The sequence below is a fragment of the Dasypus novemcinctus genome, chromosome 31 (assembly GCF_030445035.2).
Source record: "Dasypus novemcinctus isolate mDasNov1 chromosome 31, mDasNov1.1.hap2, whole genome shotgun sequence".
Taxonomy (NCBI): domain Eukaryota; kingdom Metazoa; phylum Chordata; class Mammalia; order Cingulata; family Dasypodidae; genus Dasypus; species Dasypus novemcinctus.
Genome location: NC_080703.1, coordinates 40,725,235 through 40,744,986, shown reverse-complemented (window position 1 = coordinate 40,744,986; position 19,752 = coordinate 40,725,235). Strand labels below are relative to the sequence as shown.

The 19,752-nt window shown below is 35.4% G+C and overlaps 1 protein-coding gene across 1 annotated transcript in view; it reads right to left on the bottom strand.

The window, feature by feature from the left end:
• TBC1D5 (TBC1 domain family member 5) overlaps positions 1 to 19,752 on the bottom strand; it is a 589,141-nt gene that overhangs the window by 400,286 nt on the left and 169,103 nt on the right. The gene's annotated exons all lie outside the window — the stretch shown is intronic.

Here is a 19,752-nt window from a genome sequence, read left to right as displayed (position 1 = left end):
TAAAATAAGTATCAGGAAGCAGTCCCTCTGGTTAACAACAAGTGCCATGGAAAGAAAACTCGCTCACTTCGTTTCTCCCAGTTTTTGTTGTTGTTGTTATTTTTTTCTTCCTGCTTTCAGAAGTGACCTCTTATGCACCTGGGAGAGGATTTGAACACAGGATGCCTAGGGGAGGGGTGCTAAAGAGAAGGCTTTTGCTGATAAACCCAGAGCCTTAGCTGGCTCACCCACATCAAACTCCTCTCCCTTAGGAACCCTCTGGCATCAGGAAGAGGAAGGCGGAACCCCTTTTCCCACCAGAGCCCTGTGTTTTCCCTCAGCTCTTCTTGTTAACTGTCTGCTCATTCAAGGTCAGAGGTCCAAATGACACTGCCATGGTCTCAGTGCTGGTGTCCAATCAGGTGAAAGGCAGCCAGGACAGGCAGCCCAGGTGTGAATTTAGACAGAAAACGTGAGACACACATTCTAATGCTCCCCCAAGCGGTAAGCATCTAGACAATGTGCCACATGCTTCTAAAGCTGCTAGTATGCTTTCTGCCCTTTTAAGAACCCTCTCAGGTTCATGTGCTGTGATCCATGGTTTCCCAAGTATCAGGAACCAAGACCCCTCTGCCCATCTGTCCTTCACCACTTGTTCCTAAGATGAGTCTACCGCCCTATCTTCTGTAAGGCGTGGACGCGGCCTTCAGCTGCCTGTCTCTGTGCCCGCTTGAAGCTGCTGCTGCTTTTATTTCTGAGAAAGACTCCTCAGAGCCTGCCTCAGGCCTCTCTTCAGAGGGCTGTGCTGGGCTCCAGCGTCTGGTCCAACACTTTTCCACACGATTGTGATGCCATTCTATTTTAAGCTAAAGGATCAAACAATTTGATAACGATTGTGACATTTTCTATTATACAGTATTTTCAAATAAACATTTAAAAAGAGTACAAGACAAAGAAACAGAAAGTGATGGCACACTCAAAGAAGCTAAAAATTCAGAAAACACCAGTAGAGAAGATCAAAAGTGCACACACCAAACATAGCCTTTTAAAAAATGTTCTCAAAAATGCTCAAGGAGATGAAGGAAAAGAAAAAAAAAAAGAAATAACGATATCACACAGAAATTTTAAAGAGAAACCAAACAGAACTAATGGAGTTGAAGACAAAACTGAAATGAAAAGTGCCCAGGATGGTTTCAAGAGTAGATTGGAGGTGGAAAAAGAAAGAATCGGACAACTTATAAGACAATATACTTAAAATGAGAAAGGGTGAGGAGCAAAAAGAAAAAAAGAAATAGTAAAAGGGAAAATAGCCTAAGACACCTCTGAGATTCCATCAAAAGCACCAAAGTATGCATTATGGGAGACCCAGAAGAAGAAGAAAGAGACAAAGGGAAAAGGAAGATTCAAAGAATAATAACTGAGAACTTCCCAAACCTAGGAAAGGACATGAATATGTATATCCAAGGAAGCCAGAGTACACCAAACAGGATAAACACAGAGAAAAATACACCCTGTCATATATTAATCACACTATCAAATGCAAAGAACAACGAGAGAGTTCTGAAAACTGCAAGGGAAAAACAAGGGAGCCCCAATTAGACTGAGTGCAGATTAATTATCAGAAACCATGAAGGCAAGAAGGCACTGGGATAAATACTAAAAGTGCTGAAAGAAAACAAAATACCAGGCACAAATTTTATATCTGGTAAGACTTTCAAAAATAAGGGAGAGATTAAGAAATTCTCACATAAACAAAAGCACAGGAAGCTCATCGCAACTAGACCCGCCCTACAAACAATGCTAAAGGGAGTTCTTCAAACTGGAAAGAAAGGACACTAGGCAGGGGTTCAAAGCAACATGAAGAAATAAGGACCACAGTGAAAGTAAACATATGGGTAATTATGAATGCTAGTACTACTGAAGTGAATTGTTTGGTATGTAACTCTACTTCTAACTTCCTACCGGTACTAAAAGGAAAATGCATAAAAAGCAATAAATCTGTTTTTGGAGATACAAAGTACAAATATACAAGGAGAAAGAAGTACAAAAAAATGGTAGGGGAACAGATGGGCTTAGGAAAAGTATATGTGAATGCCACTGAGGTAAAGGTGGTATCAAACCAAATATGATTTTATATATTTAAGATGTTGAATTTTAAACCCCATGGTAACCACAAGGAATATAGATGGAAAATATATCCAGATAGAATGAGAAGGCACAATACATAAATGCAAATAAAGATAAAAGACAGCATTAACAGAACTGAGAGACAAAAGGTATAAGACTCACAATGGCTTATAAATAGCAAAAGGGCAGAAGAAAGACCTGTATTATCAGTAATGACTCTAAATGTAAGTAGATTAAACTCTCTAGTCAAAAGGCTGAGATTGACAGAACGGATTAAAAATCATGACCCTGAAAAAAAAAAATTATGACCCAACTATATGCTGTCTGTAAGAGACCATAAATCCGAAGGTACAAGTCGGCTGAGCGTGAAAGGATAAAAACGAATATACCATCCGTATTAGTGAAACCAAAACTAGGTTCTTTGAAAAAATTTAATAAAATTGACAACTGTTTAGCTAGACTGGCAAAGAAAAAGAGAGGATACAAATAACGAAAATCAGAAATGAAAAGGGAGGCATTATTACCATCCCCACTGAAATAAAAAGGACTATAAAAGGATACTATGAGCAACTGTACACCAACGAATTAGATAACCTAGATGAAATGAACAAATTCTTAGAAACAAACAATCTACTCAAGAAGAAATAGATGATCTCAAAACAACAATTTACTAATGAAGAGATTGAGTCAATAATCAAAAAATTCCTAACTAAGAAAATCCCAGGAAAGGAGAAGTCTACCAAACATTCCAAGAAAACTTAACTCCAATTCCATTCAAACTCTTCCAAAATATTGAAGAGGAGGGAACACTCATAAATTCATTCTACAGTGTCAGCCCCACCCTCATACCAAAAATAGATAAAGGTACCACAAGAAAAGTAAACTACAGACCAATTTCTCTTATGAATATTCATGAAAAAATCTTCGAAAATACCAGAAAACCAAATCCAACAACATATTAAAATAATTACACACCATGATCAAGTGAGATTTATCACTGGTATACAAGGTTGATTCAACGTAAGAATATCATTTAATACAATACACTACATTAACAGAATGAAGGGAAAAAACACAGGATCATCTCAAATGATTCAGAAAAGGCATTGACAAATCAAGTCCCCCTTCAGGATAATGATAAAAACATTTAGAACACTAGGGAATAGAAGGAAACTTACTCAACATGACAAAGGACATATAAGAAATGCCCACTACTAACATCTTATGTAATGGTAAAAGACTGAAAGCTTTATCTCTATGATCAAGCACAAGAAAAGGATGCCCACTGTTAACACTGTTATTCAACACTATAATGGAAGTTCTTTTCAGAATTATTAGACATGAAAAAGAAATGAAAAGTATCAACGTTGGAAACGAAAATGTACAACTTTCATTATTGCAGAAAATATGCAAGCATATCCTGAAAAAGTCATATCAAAGCCACTAGAGTTAATAAATGAATCAGCAAAGTGGTGGGGAACAAAATCAACACACAAAAATCATTATATATACAAGCAATGATCAGTTGGAAGAAGAAATAAAAGAATTCCATTCACAATAGCAACTAAAAGAATCAAATATCTAAGAATAAATCTAACCAAAGATGTAAATTCTTGTATAATTTCTTTTTTTTTTTTTAAGATTTATTTCTCTTCCCTCCCTGCCCCCACTCCCGTTGTCTGTTCTCTGTCTATTTGCTGCATCTTCTTTGTCCGCTTCTGTTGTTGACAGCGGCACAGGAATCTGTGTCTCTGTTTGTTGCGTCATCTTGTTGTGTCAGCTCTCCATGTGTGTGGCACCATTCCTAGGCAGGCTGCACTTTCTTTCGCGCTGGGTGGCTCTCCTTACGGGGCACACTCCTTGTGCATGGGGCTCCCCTACACGGGGGACACCCCTGCGTGGCACGGCACTCCTTGCGTGCATAAGCACTGCACATGGACCAGCTCTACACGGGTCAAGGAGGCCCGGGGTTTGAACCGTGGACCTCCCATGTGGTAGGCGGATGCCCTAACCACTGGGCCAAGTCCGCCGCCTGTATAATTTCTTATACACAGAAAAATACAAAACATTGCTAAAAAAAAATCAAAGAAGACCTAAATAAATGGAAGGACATTCCATGATCATGGATTGCATGACTAAAGTGCATTAAGATGCCAATATTATCCAAAGCAATGTATAGATTCAAGGCAATCCCAATCAAAATTCCATACTTTTCTTGGCAGAAATTGAAAAGCCAATCATCAAATTTATAAGGAAGGGCAAGGAGCCCAAATAACTAACGCAATGTAGAAAAAGAAGAATGAGGTTGGAGGTCTTATACTTCCAGATCGTAAAAATTATTACAAAGCCACAGTAATCAAAACAGCATGGCTCTGGCACAAAGACAGCTATACAGACCAACAGAATTGAACTGAGAGCCCAGAAATCAATCCTCACATTTATGACCAAATGGTAATTGGGAAAGAACAGCCTCTTCATCAAATGGTGCTGGGGAAACTGTATCTCCATTTGCAATATACAAAATACAACTCAACATGGATCAAATACCTAAATATGAGAACTCAAACTATCAAACTCTTAAAAAAGAAAACATAGGGAAGCATCTTCAGGATCTTGTGCTAGGCACTGGCTTCTTAGACTTTACACCCAAAACACAAGAAACTAAAGAAATAATAGATAAATGGGACTTCATCAAATTTAAAACTTTGAGCCTCCAAGGATTTTATTTATGAAAATAAAATGACAACTTATACAATGAGAGAAAATATTTGAAACCACATAGGCAATAAAGGTTTGATATCCAGAATATATAAAGAAGCCCTTCAACATAACAACAAAAAGATAAACAACCCATTTTAAAAATAGGCAAAAGACCTGAATAAAAATCTCTCCAAAGAAGATATATAAATGGTCAGAAAGCACATGAAAAGATACTCAATATCATTAGCCATCAGGGAAATGTGAATTAAAACCACAAGTTTCCATTTCACACCCATTATAATGGATGCTATATTTTTTTTAATGGAAAATAAGTGTTGGACAGGATGCAGACAAATAGGAACACTCAATTCACAGCCAGTGGCAATGTAAAATGGTGCAGTTTCTGTAGAAGATAGTTTGGCAGTTCCTCAGAAAGCTAAATATAGAACTACTATATGACCCAGCAATCCCACTACTAGATATACCCTCAAAAGAATTGAAAGCAGGGGCCCGAACAGATATTTGCACACCGATGTTCATGGCAGCATTATTCACAATTGCCAAAAGATAGAAGCAACCCAAATGTCCATCAACCAATGAATGGATAAAGAAAATGTTGTTTATACATACAATTGAATATTATTCAGCCATTAAAAATGGATACATTCTGATACGTTCAACAAAATGGATGAACGTTGAAGACATCATGTTGACTAGGCGGCAGCCTCCGCACACACCTGACTCGCCTCGCTCAGCTTCCTCTGCAACCATGTCTGACAAACCCAATATGGCTGGGATTGAGAAATTCGGTTAAGTCAAAATTGAAGAAGACAGAAACGCAAGAGAAAAATCCACTGCCTTCCAAAGAAACAATCGAACAGGAGAAGCAAGCAGGCGAATTGTAATGAGGCGTGCACCGCCAATATGCACTGTACATTCCACAAGCACTGCCTTCTTATTTTACTTCTATTAGCTGTTAACTTTGTAAGACGCAAAGAGGTTCGATCAAGTTTATATGACTGTGCTGCCCCTTTCACATCAAAGAATCGAGAACTACTGACAAGGAAGGCAGCGCCTCTCTCTCCCATCTGCCTGTCTGGCTGGCAGGGAAGGAAAAGAACTTGCATGTTGGTGAAGGACAACAGTGAAATCTAAAGTAAAGGCAAAATCTGGTCCAAGGTGTCCTAAAGGCTGGAAAACGCAGTTTAATCAGAGTGCCATTTTTTGTTGTTGTTCAAATGATTTTAATTATTGGAATGCAGAATTTTTAATATGCAAATAAGTTTTAGAACCTAAAAAAGAAAGACATCCTGTTGACTGAAATAAGCCAGACACAAACAAAAGGACAAATATTGTATGATCTCACTCATTTAAATTATTTAGAATAAGCAAACTCATGGTCAGAATCTAGAGTATAGGCTACCAGGGTGTAGACAGGGAATGGGAAGTTAAGGCTTAAAATGTACAGGGTTCCTATTTGGAATGGGAAATATCTAAGTAATGGATGGTGGTGACAGCAGCACAACACTGTGAATGTAATTAACAACTCTGAAATATATATCTGAACATAATTAAAAAGGGGGAAATGTTAGATTGTATGTATGATAATGAATTATTTTTTTTAAACCCATGGAACTACACTACATAAACAGGAAAACCTAAGTTAAACCCATGGACTTTAATTACAATTATAAAAATGTCTAATATCAATTGTAACTAATATTCCAGACAAATGCAAGATGTCAGTGCTGGAGTGGTGTACAGTAATCCTATATATTATAGATAATTGTTCTATAAACTCATATCTTCTCTAATGAAAACATTTTAAAAATATTAAATAACAAGACTAATTAATCAACTGCCACATTTTCCTAAATATTTTTGCTAGAGTGCTTTAAAAAAAAAAAAAAAAAAAAGATTCTTAATTCCAGAAAAAAGTAATCAACATTGCCATTCCCTGTGGAAAACTTAAATATGCACATGGTTGGCTACTGAAATAAAATAAAAGTCACCCCAAGGTATGAAGTGGTGGGCCAGAAGTTGGAGAAAATCAATTCTAAGGAAAGCCCCATTTCTATTTTTGCTTGCTATTTTTGTTAACAATTACCAAATAGCCATTAATTAGTCAATTAACTGTCCCAGATAAAACCAAACAAACCAACACAACATTTTTATTTTGGTATACTTCATGTGCTTTAAAAAGAGAAATCAAGTAATTTCTTCATTGCTCTGCAAAGGACAACTGTCCTTTTAAAAGATTAATTTCAAATTTGAGTCATTTACATGCTTAAATTTAATTTTCCTTTTTTGTTGAAACTAGTACATTTTGCATTTGATAAAATTTGCCAAAGAAATTAAATATAAACCCATATTTTCACAAAGTTTATATGTATTCAAAGTAATAAGTTTTCTCCTTCTATGTTCTCTTTAATTACTATAACTACCATGCAGTATTCTTCCCACATTATAACATCATAGTATAATATTTGAGATCAGTCTTTAAGCACCCAACATTCTAGTGGAAAAAGACAAGGTGAACCTAAGGTTACATTCAATGGTAATTTCCCATTCAGGAAGGGAAGAAAAATCACTTACTACTTCTTCCCTGATTAAATTAAATAATTCTAAAGAAACTGTAATATATAGCTAATGATAAAGATTTCAATTCGGTAATATATCTAAAATGTAAGTTTCAGTGCTTAATATCTTCAGTTAGGTGAGCATTTCATGTATATTAACATGCCTGTATTACACATCTAACAACCTACTTTGAATATGCAAAAGCATGCACTTAGGTTTAAATACCACCTCACCACAAACAATTTAGCTACAATTTCAAGAAACAAATATAAATTTCTGAAAACTGAGATGGCTTAAGTGGAGAAATATTAAAATGCAAAAGCAAGACAAAACAAAACAAGCAAATAAACCAAACTGTTCTTACACCAAAAGCACACACAACAAAAGAAAAATAAAATGGACTTCACCAAAATTTAAAAATTTTATGCATCAAAGGACATTATCAAAAAAGCGAAAAGACAAGCAATGGAATGAAAAAAATACTTTAAAATCATATATCCAAGTATCAAAAATACAGAACTCCCACAATTCAACAAGAAAAAAATAGGCAACAGACTTCAATAGACATTTCTCCAAAGAAGATACATAAAGAGCCAATAAGACATGAAAAATGTCATATATTATTAGCCATAAAGGAAATCAAAATAAAAAAACAGGGAAATGGACTTGGCCCAGTGGTTAGGGCATCCGTCTACCACATGGGAGGTCTGCGGTTCAAACCCCGGGCCTCCTGACCTGTGTGGAGCTGGCCCATGCACAGTGCTGATGCGTGCAAGGGATACCCTGCCATGCAGGGGTGTCCCTGCGCTGGGGAGCCCCACGCACAAGGAGTGTGCCCCGTAAGGAGAGTCGCCCAGCGCAAAAGAAAGTGCAGCCTGCCCTGGAATGGCGCCGCACATACGGAGAGCTGACACTGCAAGATGACGCAACGAACAGAGACACAGATTCCCGTGCCGCTGACAACAACAGAAGCGGACAAAGAAGACGCAGCAAATAGATACAGAGAACAGACAACCAGGGTGGGGGGGAGAAAGGGAGAGAAATTAATAAATCTTAAAAAAAAAAAAACTCAAAAACCACAATAATATATCACCCACAAGAATGGTTAGCATTAAAAAATAATAATAACAAGTACTCATGAGGATACAGAAATAAATAGGAACCCTAGTTTATTGTTGGTGGGAGTGTAAAATGGTACAGCCTTTGTGGAAAAGTTTAGCTGCTTCTCAAAAAGCTAAACATAGAACTAAGATATGATGACCGCACAATCCTATTTCTATTAACAGACAAACACAAAAGAAACAAAAGCAGAGTCTCAAACAGATATTTTCACACCAGTGTTCATAGCTGCATTATTCGTAACAGCTAGAAGATGGAAGCAACATGTCCATCACCACATGAATGATGGGTAAACAAAATATATTATACACAATAACAGAATATTATTCAGCTAATAAAAGGAAGGAAGATCTGATCCGTTCTACTACATGGAGGAACCCTTAAGTCATCATGTTGAGTGAAATATATCAGAGACAAAAGTGACAAGTGTTGTATGAGTCTACTTCTATGAAATAGCTACAACAAGGCAACTCAGAGAGAAAGCAGGGCACAGGTTAAGAATCTTATCTTCTGGTTAAATTCTATAGGCAGGGAAGGAATGTCCTCAACATTAATAACTTAATCATCATATTATTAGTCACATCATAAATCATTACTATACATATAAGATTGCCTATCCTACATTTTTATCAATAAATAAATTTCTGATTCCCTATATTAAGGTCCTAGCAATGTGCATTAAACCTCATAACAATTATAAAATTTGACTATATATATATATATACACACACACACACACACAGATAGATTCCCCTTTACAATAAAAAAACCTGAAGTAATATATTTTGTTTCTCAATAGAAATCACTCATTTCAGACTTTTTAGAGTTAAATATTTCCTAAGAGTCCACAAAAAATAATTACCAAAATTAGAGAAATGTTGCACAGTTCTTATCCAGGAGAATAACCTGACTAAAGAAGACCACTCACTAATAAAGTGCAACTTAATAAATCATGTGGAATCTTATTTTGTTCAAACCCTTACTAACTCCTAGCACCATCTGTTACCATCAAAACTATATGACAAGATATGATATATAATTAATAGGTAAACAACAATCTAATTAAAATGGACAAATACTCCATGTTCCTGCCATTTGGGAGCTCTAATTACAGACTAAATTTTAAGCTTGAATTAAATATTTAAGCTGGAAAATTAACTTTCCTTCTCGAGCCTTGAATACATTAATACAGATATGTGAAGCGACTTCCTGATGGGAACTTAAACATGTAATTTAGTTTCATCAAAGCAGTTACTAATTGTTAAGCAGCAGTACCTTACCATATGTACACAATAGCTATTTAGAGCTGAAAAGGTGGTTCTAAAGCACCCCTCTGCAACCCTTTCCTGACATAAATATAAAATGTATATACAGCACAGCAGTTAATACTACACACTGAAAATAAATTACTTAGTCTTCAGTCTTCAATGCTTTCTAAAGACAATTAGACACCAATCTGAATAAACAAACTATACCTATATCTGACAAGATAAAAACCATCCAAGTATAGAATACCAAATGATATTCAAGAATAAAATCATGCAGGTATTATACAAAATTAATTTTAAAAACCCTGACTACTGAATGGAAATAGTTGAGAATTTTCCTTTCCTTATTATCTCTTCTCTTCATAGAACATAGCAAGCTTTGAAAATGTCCTAGAAAGCAGTGTGAAAGATGACAACTTAGAGTGATCCTTCTACATTTTCACTCATTTTTGAATGTGAGAGGAATAAGATGGTTTCAGAACAAATACCTCTACAGGGGGCTGTTTAAGAAAATATAGTCTTTAAAGAGTATAAGAAATACACATTTTTCACAGCTATCGTATATATTGGGTATAGAGAGACAGATACGAAGATTTCAAGTAAGGTAGATTTCACTCTTTTTTAAATTAGTTTGTTGTAATTCTTTATAAACATAACAAACAATGTCAAATCAAATATATTTAAAATGGGTTGGCTATGAAAAGAGATCATTTTCAAGGGGATGGTGAAAACTGCTTTTGTTCATACATTAAATATTTCTTTCTTAAGCATTAAGGAACTTAACTTAAAATACACTAAAATTCATTTTTTTTATTTTTTAAATTAAATAGAAAAAGGAGGTACAATAGACCTATGTAGCATTCGAGACCAATGAAAAATTATATTTGCTGATATTAAAACACCCGAGTGTGAATTTCATTAAATTTATGTCATAAAGTGTACTGTACTTAAGAAAGAAAAGGAATTTTTGTTTCTTTTTATAAGAGGAAATGTATTTACTGGTTTATAATTCATCATGCTTTTTCTAGCATCAAGAAAAGTTTGTTGCCTATTTTTTACTCCCAGTCTTTCCTTATAACTATTCTTTTTATGCTCAAGTTGCCAAAATTTTATTCATGCTTAAACTTTTACTTTTGCAATTAGAGAATATTTTATGTTACTTCTTACATTAGTGATCGATCCAAAGCTATGTGAATATGAGGATAAATTTTAACGTCAAAACCCATCAGAAACCTTCCCCATGCGCCTAGGAAGCTGTAACTCTAGAGAAGCACATAGGTTCAAGCACCTTCCACCTGCCTAGCGTTTCAGAGGCTTTACTGGCGGAGACACACATGAAGTGAGCACAGGCACCACACATGCAGACAGCACATATGTGGACTTCAGGTCAGACCTGCGACTTCAAGTCCAAACCCTGTGTTATGACACTATTTCATTAACCAATTTGTGCTATTTATAATTGTCTGAACAGATTATTATATTTACTACAGAAAAAATACACTAACACTTTCTAGCAATAGACAAGGCTTCCAAAATAATAATTAGTTAGACCAATAAGAAAATTTAATGTCCCTCAGATATCCCCACTCAGCAGTTTTCAGCTTGTTATTCCACAGTTAGGACAGCATATAAATTTATTGCCTAAATCACATATACACAGGATTATAAAGAATTAAAACCTCTACTAACAGCCAAGGTTTCTGGAGGAACTCAACTGACTTAAGATGACTTCCTCAGGGAATAAATAAGTATGTAAAATTTAACTAGATAACCCAAAAACTTCGCTTTTAGGTTATCGCTAAAAAAATAAAAATAAAATAAATGTGTAAATAAAATTTACTACTGATATTTTATATGCCTGTAAGCCACTACTCACCTTAGGAAAATAGATTTATTTTTATCTTAAGGAGATAGCTAAAAGAAACAATGTATAGCAATAATTATAACTACAATTGCCATGTTTGATGCATCTACCAAATGAAGATTAGGGATGGCAGGAAACTGAATAGTAAAACATTATCACCAGTTCGCTTTTCCCCAAAATAATGTGACCACTCAAAGCCTAACAGTTATTTATAAAGAATTCTTATTCTGAAGAAGTGTACGCTACATAGTTAGAACCTTGGAGTAGGGTAGACTTGGGTTTAAGAATCTAGGATGTGCACTGATTCAAATAATTCTTTTTCCTTAGTCATGGGTTCCTAAATTTGCATCACTAGATGATATTTGTTGCTCCTTAACCTTATCTATGACAACCCTGAATTAATTCTCCCCTTGCCAACAAAACCTATCCAACTCTGGCGACTCCGATGTGCACTGGAAGGCAGCCCCATCACTCAGAGCAGGAGTTCAGTTTAAAAAAAAAGCCAAGCAGAGCTGAGAAATGTTCACAGGTGCAGAATTATGAAAGAAATATTAGCAACACTATATTGCTGTGATTTTTAATGATGAGTCCTGACATTGATGACCGATTTCCAACACTTTGTAAAATCCACACACCAGAGAGGGAAAAATATAAGAGAAAATGAAAATGAGAAGAAAAGAATGTGACTTGTTTAGTAGGGAATAGAAGATCACTTCAATTACAAAGACACAATGAGTCCTGGTACCTCTTCTTTTTAAACAAACAAAAATAAAACACCCATAAAAATTATTCAGCCCCTGAAAGTATTTAATATCTCAGGCAAGCAAAACTATGTCTTTTTACTAAGCATTTTTCACTGAAATATTTCATCCATATAAAACAAAGCCATAGTCTAAAACTAACCATGGAAGAAAAAACCTGTTCATAATAGATAATAGCAAATTCTGGTTATCAGAGGAAAAGTGGAATATAGAGGGTTGTTTGAAATAATTTACTCCTACCAGTGCAAAAATATATTGTTCAATCTGTGCTATTATTTTGTTAGAAAAATCACCATACAGTTAGTGAAATAAGCTTATAATGTAATTAATAACTAGGTTATTCAATGAAATAATATTGCAATTTGTCTTTTCAGTTAGGATTACATGGCATAAAAGTAAACAAGTTCATAATTTACACCAAAACCTTAAAACCATTACTATTCATATGAAAACTTAACAAGTGTTTTTCACTGTGAAAAACCTTCACACACCAGAAAAAAGTGGACACCAGAAAAAAGTGGCCACTAAAGTCATACAAGGACAACTGGTAATTGAGAATTATTACTAATGAAGGCAGCGTAAAAATGTGTTGTCCTTAAAAAAAAAAAAATGAAAAAATATTTGTGTTGCCCTTGATTGAAATGTTGATGCTCCTGGTCCACCTTCAGGATCAAGGATAAATATTTAAAGTATTAATTTGAACAGAAATTTCTCTGATTTAGAAGTAGTGCCTATCACTGCACAGAGTAATTTTTTAAATGTTAAGAAGAAAATAGCAATGCATCACATCTCACCACCCAGAAATAATCATTTTTTTAATGTATTTAGCACAATTTCCTTTTAGAAGTCTGTACATACACATGCATGTCACAGGACAAATTTATTTTCTTCAATACACTAAAAACAACTTTCTATACAGCTTTCCAGTGTCAGAGCATTTTCAAATAATTTTTATCTACTCACAATCCTTTAAAGTAAGTATATATTTTTATGTTACTCTACATCTCATGAATATTTGGAAATGGAAGACAATCAATAAATATTTCTGAGATAAAAACCCTGTCCTAAGTCATTTAATAGTTTTATAGAATTTGGGTGGTTTACATTCAAGTATAATTATTTTCTGATATTAAATAAGTCAACAAGACAAGACGTTTCTCCATAATACGGGCCAGAAATTCTATTCAATTTATTTAAAATCTGTATGCTGTAAAAGTACATGTCATAGATTTACAAGGATAGCAACTATACAGATATGAAATTCATGACATATTTTCCTAGTTTTTATAACCAATTTATATAAATTATTATAATGGTCTATACTACATTTAGCCCATCATGCATATGGTGGTAAATTTTAATTTAATTTTAAATAAATATACATAAATGTAGAAAGTTCAGTAATCTATATCCACTCTACTAATGAAATACAGCAAATAAACAAGTGGACTGTACTTCATAAATGTACTCCAAGACAAAACCCAAACAAACCAGAAATCCAAGTTTATTTCATGAAAAGAAACCAAAGGATGACGTTCGTTAGAATTAAAGAAAAAGAATAAATTACCAAATACTAAGTACATTAGTAGTATATATGAATTGTATTTCCCATATATTCTAAAAAAAAATTAATGTAACTCAAAAAGCCTGACATTGATTAAGGGACTACAATATATTCTGATGGAGCTACTAATTAAGACAAAGCATAAACTTTGGAAAGGTTAAGAATTTTACCAAATGAGAATATTTTAAAAGGCACATCAAGTTTACACTGCAAAAGTCAGAGATCTCACATTTGACAGAGAATGGCTCTGCCTCTCTGTTAGTAGGCCTCACCCTCTAATTTAGAGACTAAGGCACTAGAGCACATACAAGCTCTGAACACGGATAGTGATAAGGTTCATGTGAAATTAACCAGGCTTTATAACAGAAATGTATGCTTTGGTCTCACTGCATTCCTAGTTCTAACAAATAAGTTTACTGGCCAATAGACCATGAAATTATTTTAAAAGTAAGATTATTCCCTAAATTTGCAGTTTCAGCATTATTGATAAAATTTTCAAATACCTATTATTTCCTAGCTGCTTTACAGATTTTTTTTCTAAAACTCAATCTACCAAATAGATGTTATCCTCACTTACAGATGAGAAAACTAGCTCACAGATTAAGTAACTTGCCTAAGGACACTCAACTTGAACTTACATCTCTAACTCCAAATACTGACACCATGTTTTTCCACTTTATTCTGAAATTTTTCAAACATTCAGAAAAGTGCAGTCATTTTCATTTACTTATCCATCTATCAAACCAACTCTTTTGATGTATTTTAAAGTTGCGGACATTATAGTAATACTCTACCAACATTTTATTATGAATATTTTCCAATATACAGAAAAACCAATTTTTACAGTGATTATCCATATATCTACCATCTAGAATCTTCAACTACATTTTATTCTGCTTCCTTTATCATAATGTCTATCCACCCACCCATTCTTATATTCACCCATCAATTCATCTTATTTCGGTATTTTTTTAATTTTCTGAATTATTTGTGGCAATCCCTGATTCACTTCAGCAAAGGGAGCATTATTGCAAAGTTTTTCACACATATATAAAACTGTTATCTTAATTTGAAAGAAAGAGTTCAAGTAATGTTTCTCTGTATATGCTTTGAATGTTTTTTCATTTCTCCAACTTTCCTATGAAGTAATCTATAAAGAATCAGACAGACACTTGAGAGGAGCTCCCTTGTTTCTCTTTTGAGAAATAAGAAAAATAATGAAATATTTTTTAGGCTATTAGAGAAATTGAAAAAAATAACTTGTAAAATGAACAAGTCTTAGGACAAAATAAAGTACTCCTTGACAACAGATTTAATCAATCAAAAAATGTGACATACATGTGACTCTAAAACTTAACCATGCAGGAAAATTACATTACTAATACAAAGTGATTATGAGATTTCCACACTTTTTCGTGACATTTATGATTGTGAGTCTATGATGTATACATTTAACTGTCATTTTCTGCTGGTAAAATGTTATTCCCAGTTCACATGATGGAATTTCAAAATATCTGCACTTCAGGAAGCTCGGCTATTTATCTTAAACTAATATGCACTTTATCACCACAATTTCCTCTATCCTTGCATTTCTCTTCCTCCCTCAATCTCATTAAAGGTCTAGTTGTTTTAATTTCATTTAATTTCAATCTCTCAATCTCCTCCAGCTTCCCTTCATCCCTATCAGTCCTAACTCTAGGGGCTTTTCCAAGTCTAACTGTATGGGACCTGCTCTTGCCCCTTGTTCACCAGCTGTTCTTTTCCTGAAAACCCTCCAACACTGGCTAAAATCTCAATCACCTTCTCTGACTCTACACCCAATTTGCTGAAGAAACAGGACTCATTCCACCTTTAACCTTGTCATTCATCTGAAACACCCACATCTACTGTGGCACCAGTAAAAGTGAGAACTCTGCGAGGAGTGCAGTGAATTGACAAATTCCAGTTGCCACAACTCTGAGATCCACCCTTTTTATAGTTCCAGCATTCTGAGTTAAAAAAAAAAAAGAAAGAAAGAAAAAAGCCACCCTCCTTTACAAACTAATTCCTCCACCAGCTTCAGTTCCAAATCTCTCCTGTCTTTTCATAATCCTGGTTCCAAACTTAACTATTTTAATTTGCGCCTTCTCCTATATCACCAGACTCTCTCTACCCCACAGTTCTTTTTCATCAGCATAAAAACAATCTGGAGTATCTCGAATTAAAAAAAAAAAAAAACTACCCACAAACCCCCTTCGGTCCTGCCTCTTCCTTTAGCAGCTAGACTCTTCACAGTGACTAGTGAACTAGTTTCTTATCTCTCTCTTATATACCAACAGCCCTGTGTGCCAATTTATGCTCCACACCACTCCACTCCAACTGCTTACAAGGGCAAAGAGGCATCTGGAATGTCAGATTCAACAAGCACTTGTCAGCACTTCCCTTCTGAACCCTCTCTCCATCTCTTGTCTTCAGTCACCCATTATCCCCTATGTCCCTCCATCATGTCCTCAACAAGTTCCTCCTTTCTCATCAATGGACGAGCAAGAAGCAGTGTGAAGGGAGGAGGATGGCGTCTATTTAGGCATCTTGTCGACTAAGGAATGCGTAGGAGATAGTTGAATACATGGATCCTTAATCTCAGGAGGTCAGTTAGAGTAGGAGTGTGGGCTTGGAATCACTAACATGAATGTTGGCATGAATTTATTTAAAAAATATTTGCTGAACATTTCCCAAGCATTGTGTAAAACAAATATACCTAAGCATATTTGACAAATGTGTGTAAGAGTCAGGTGGAGATAAGTTGAGGACCTTGGCCAAGTTCACCACTCGTACATGCCAGACATCTGTGCTTCCTTCTTGGCCCGCTCACATCCCATCTACTACTAAACCCTGTCAATTCTATTCCTAAACTGGTCCCTTTTCTCCCTCCCTTCTGACCCTGACCCAGTGGAGGGTGTCAGTTCTCTCCTGACTTCTGCCGTAGTCTCCGAACTAGTATCTACACTCCTGACTTCTCTAATTCTAATTGCTAAATGCCCCAAAAATGCTTTTTCTAAAATGCACATCTCATCACACCTTTCCTTGGATTAAATTCCTTCAGCTGAACACAACACCTAGAACTGCAATTCTTCCTATCCAACCTTCCTCTTCTCTTGTTTCCTTCAGGGAAAAAAAGTCCAAACTCTAGTATAATACACAAGGCTCTTCAAAAGCTAGACTTGTATCTCCACTCGCACCTCCATTATTGCCCAATATGCAAACCCAGCCTACTTCCAGCTCCTCAATTACATTTTGGGCTTACCATCATTTCTGGACGGCTCTTCCCAGAGTACTTTTCTCCTTCACACACAGCTAAGTTTGCACCTTCTCTGGGAAGTCTTCTTTGAACCATCTCCCAACCGCATCTCAAAGCTAGTTTAAGTACCCTTCCTCTGTGATCCATTTTCTCCCATGCAATACTCTTATCTCATCATTCACTGTACTAGACACTAACGTTCTGTCAGTCTCCCCATTTTAAATTGCTATTTCCTTTAGGGCAGGGGTTCTTAACAAGGGGTCCATGAGCTTGAATTGAAATTCAAAAAAAAAATTATTCTTGTGGGGACATATTGTTGTGGATGTGAAATGTTTACTAAATAACACACAGTATAGTGTGGACTCTCAGAGCACCAGGGCAGGGGCTTACCCCTAAGTGTCTTACCGTATTTCTCCTGAAACTGTTCTCTCTTATCTATGTTTTCTACTAATCCAACCATTTTTCTATCTCCCCTGATCTCTGACACAAGGCCTAAGATGTCTTCATCAGAAAACAAAACAGAACCCAGATTGAATCTTAAAGTGTTGCTTCTCTAATAGCTGCAACTGTACCACCAGGTTTGGCTCTTTATTTTTTATTTTTCTTAGGAAAAATTCATTTCCGTCCCCCGGCATCAAAAAATCCAGAAGCCCAACCTTGAGGCTCACCAAATCCCAGATACGGCTGAACCCCTGCAGTAAATACAAATGAGTGTCAGGGAGCTGGTGTAGCTCAGTGGTTGAGTACATGCTTCATGTATGAGGTCCCAGGTTCAATCCCCGGTACTGCCTTAAAGAAAAACCAAACCAAACCAAACAAACAAAAAAACACAAATGAGTGTCAGACCAGGAACATACTACCCAGATAGAGCCTTAAGCACTAAAACAAAACAAAAAAATATTTAAATATGAGATACCCTTTCTTGCTCCATGTTTCTCATACTTCATTTACTCCATTTAAAATTTCACATTAGAAATTACGAATTATATATGCGACTCAAAGTGACTTTCCCAATCAGGAACAGAAGCAGCCTTTTCTGAGAAACAGTTCAAGAATTAGCACCACCATCTCATCTCAGTGTGGTTAGGCCAACAGTGCCACACGGCCTGCCCCCAGCACCTCTAGTGATGGAAGGTCCTCTGGTTATACCCCCTAGACCACCATCAGCACTGCAAAAGCCACCGCAGACAAGCCCCAGGGAAGGAGGGGGCTGGAGAGGAGACATGGTCACCAGGCAACACCAGCCTGGCTCTAAAGTGCCAGTGAGCTCATCCCTACAATAGGGGAATTCTTTCTTTAGGAAATGAGGACGTAAGGGAAGAAGAGTAACTCTTCTTGCAAAGTCTGTACTCAATTCAGAATTTACTTTAGAGGTAATGTACACCGATGAAGTATGAAAGTAACTAAGACACAGAATGGATGGGAGAAGAAAACGAATGATGCAAAGTCTCTCAAAAATAATAGCAAATTTTAACACAACAAAATCTACAGTGAACATCATAATTGTAGTCCAATTTCACTTAAAAACTGACATACATTTAGAAATTAAGTTCCTGGTTTTAGAAACATAATAAGCAAATACTTTAGGTTAATATTATATTTTCCCATCAAGCATTTTATGGAAGAGCTTTTTCCTCAAAAATCCATTACTAACAAAACGCAAAGTGCTCAGTCACTAAAAATATAACTACTTTTCCTCATTTATTTTGATACTTTTAGCCATCCCTTAAATCACCTTAAATTTTAATATTCTATCCTCCTAGAATTTTTACATTTTGGTATACAAAAAAGAAACACAACAAAAATGTATGACTTTAAAATTGAGCTTTACAAGAAATACATTTCAAACTTCATTTTTAAAGGGGGAGGAGAAAGGGAGCAGAGGCTTTGAAAGCCTGAAGGAAATAAGAATGACCAAGAATTGAGGCAGTATGGTGCCAATTTCAGGTAATTTCAAGTATTGGATAATTTTAATCTAGAAAGGAGATCTCAATTCAGTTATAAACGTATTTTGAAAAATGGCACGCTATACCTTAATAAAGAATCTGAGTGGTGGCATTTTTGAAATAAGCAACAACAATAGAAAAAAAAAATACCCTCTCTTTATCTTCTATTTCCTCAATTATTGGACTTCTACTGCAGGTGGTCCTTGAGAAAATATCATAAAAGATTTCTAAAACAAAACAGATAAGTATGACCATTTATTTAAATTCAGGCAGTTTTTAAAAACTGTGCCTCTATTCAAAGAGTCCAATTATCTACAAGGTATACACAAGCTGTGAAATAAGCTATTATGATTGATTTATTTTTTACATAAATGCTAACACATATACAACATTAATCTCATCTCCCTTCAAAATGTACATTTTGGGCAGCTAAAACATCAATTCCACAGAAGAAACTTCAAGAGGCATTCTAAAAATAGATTAATGGCTTATGGATACATCTTCCTAAGAGGACTACTTCAAAGGGAATAGCACATATTTGAATAAATAAGCTCTGACATATTTGTT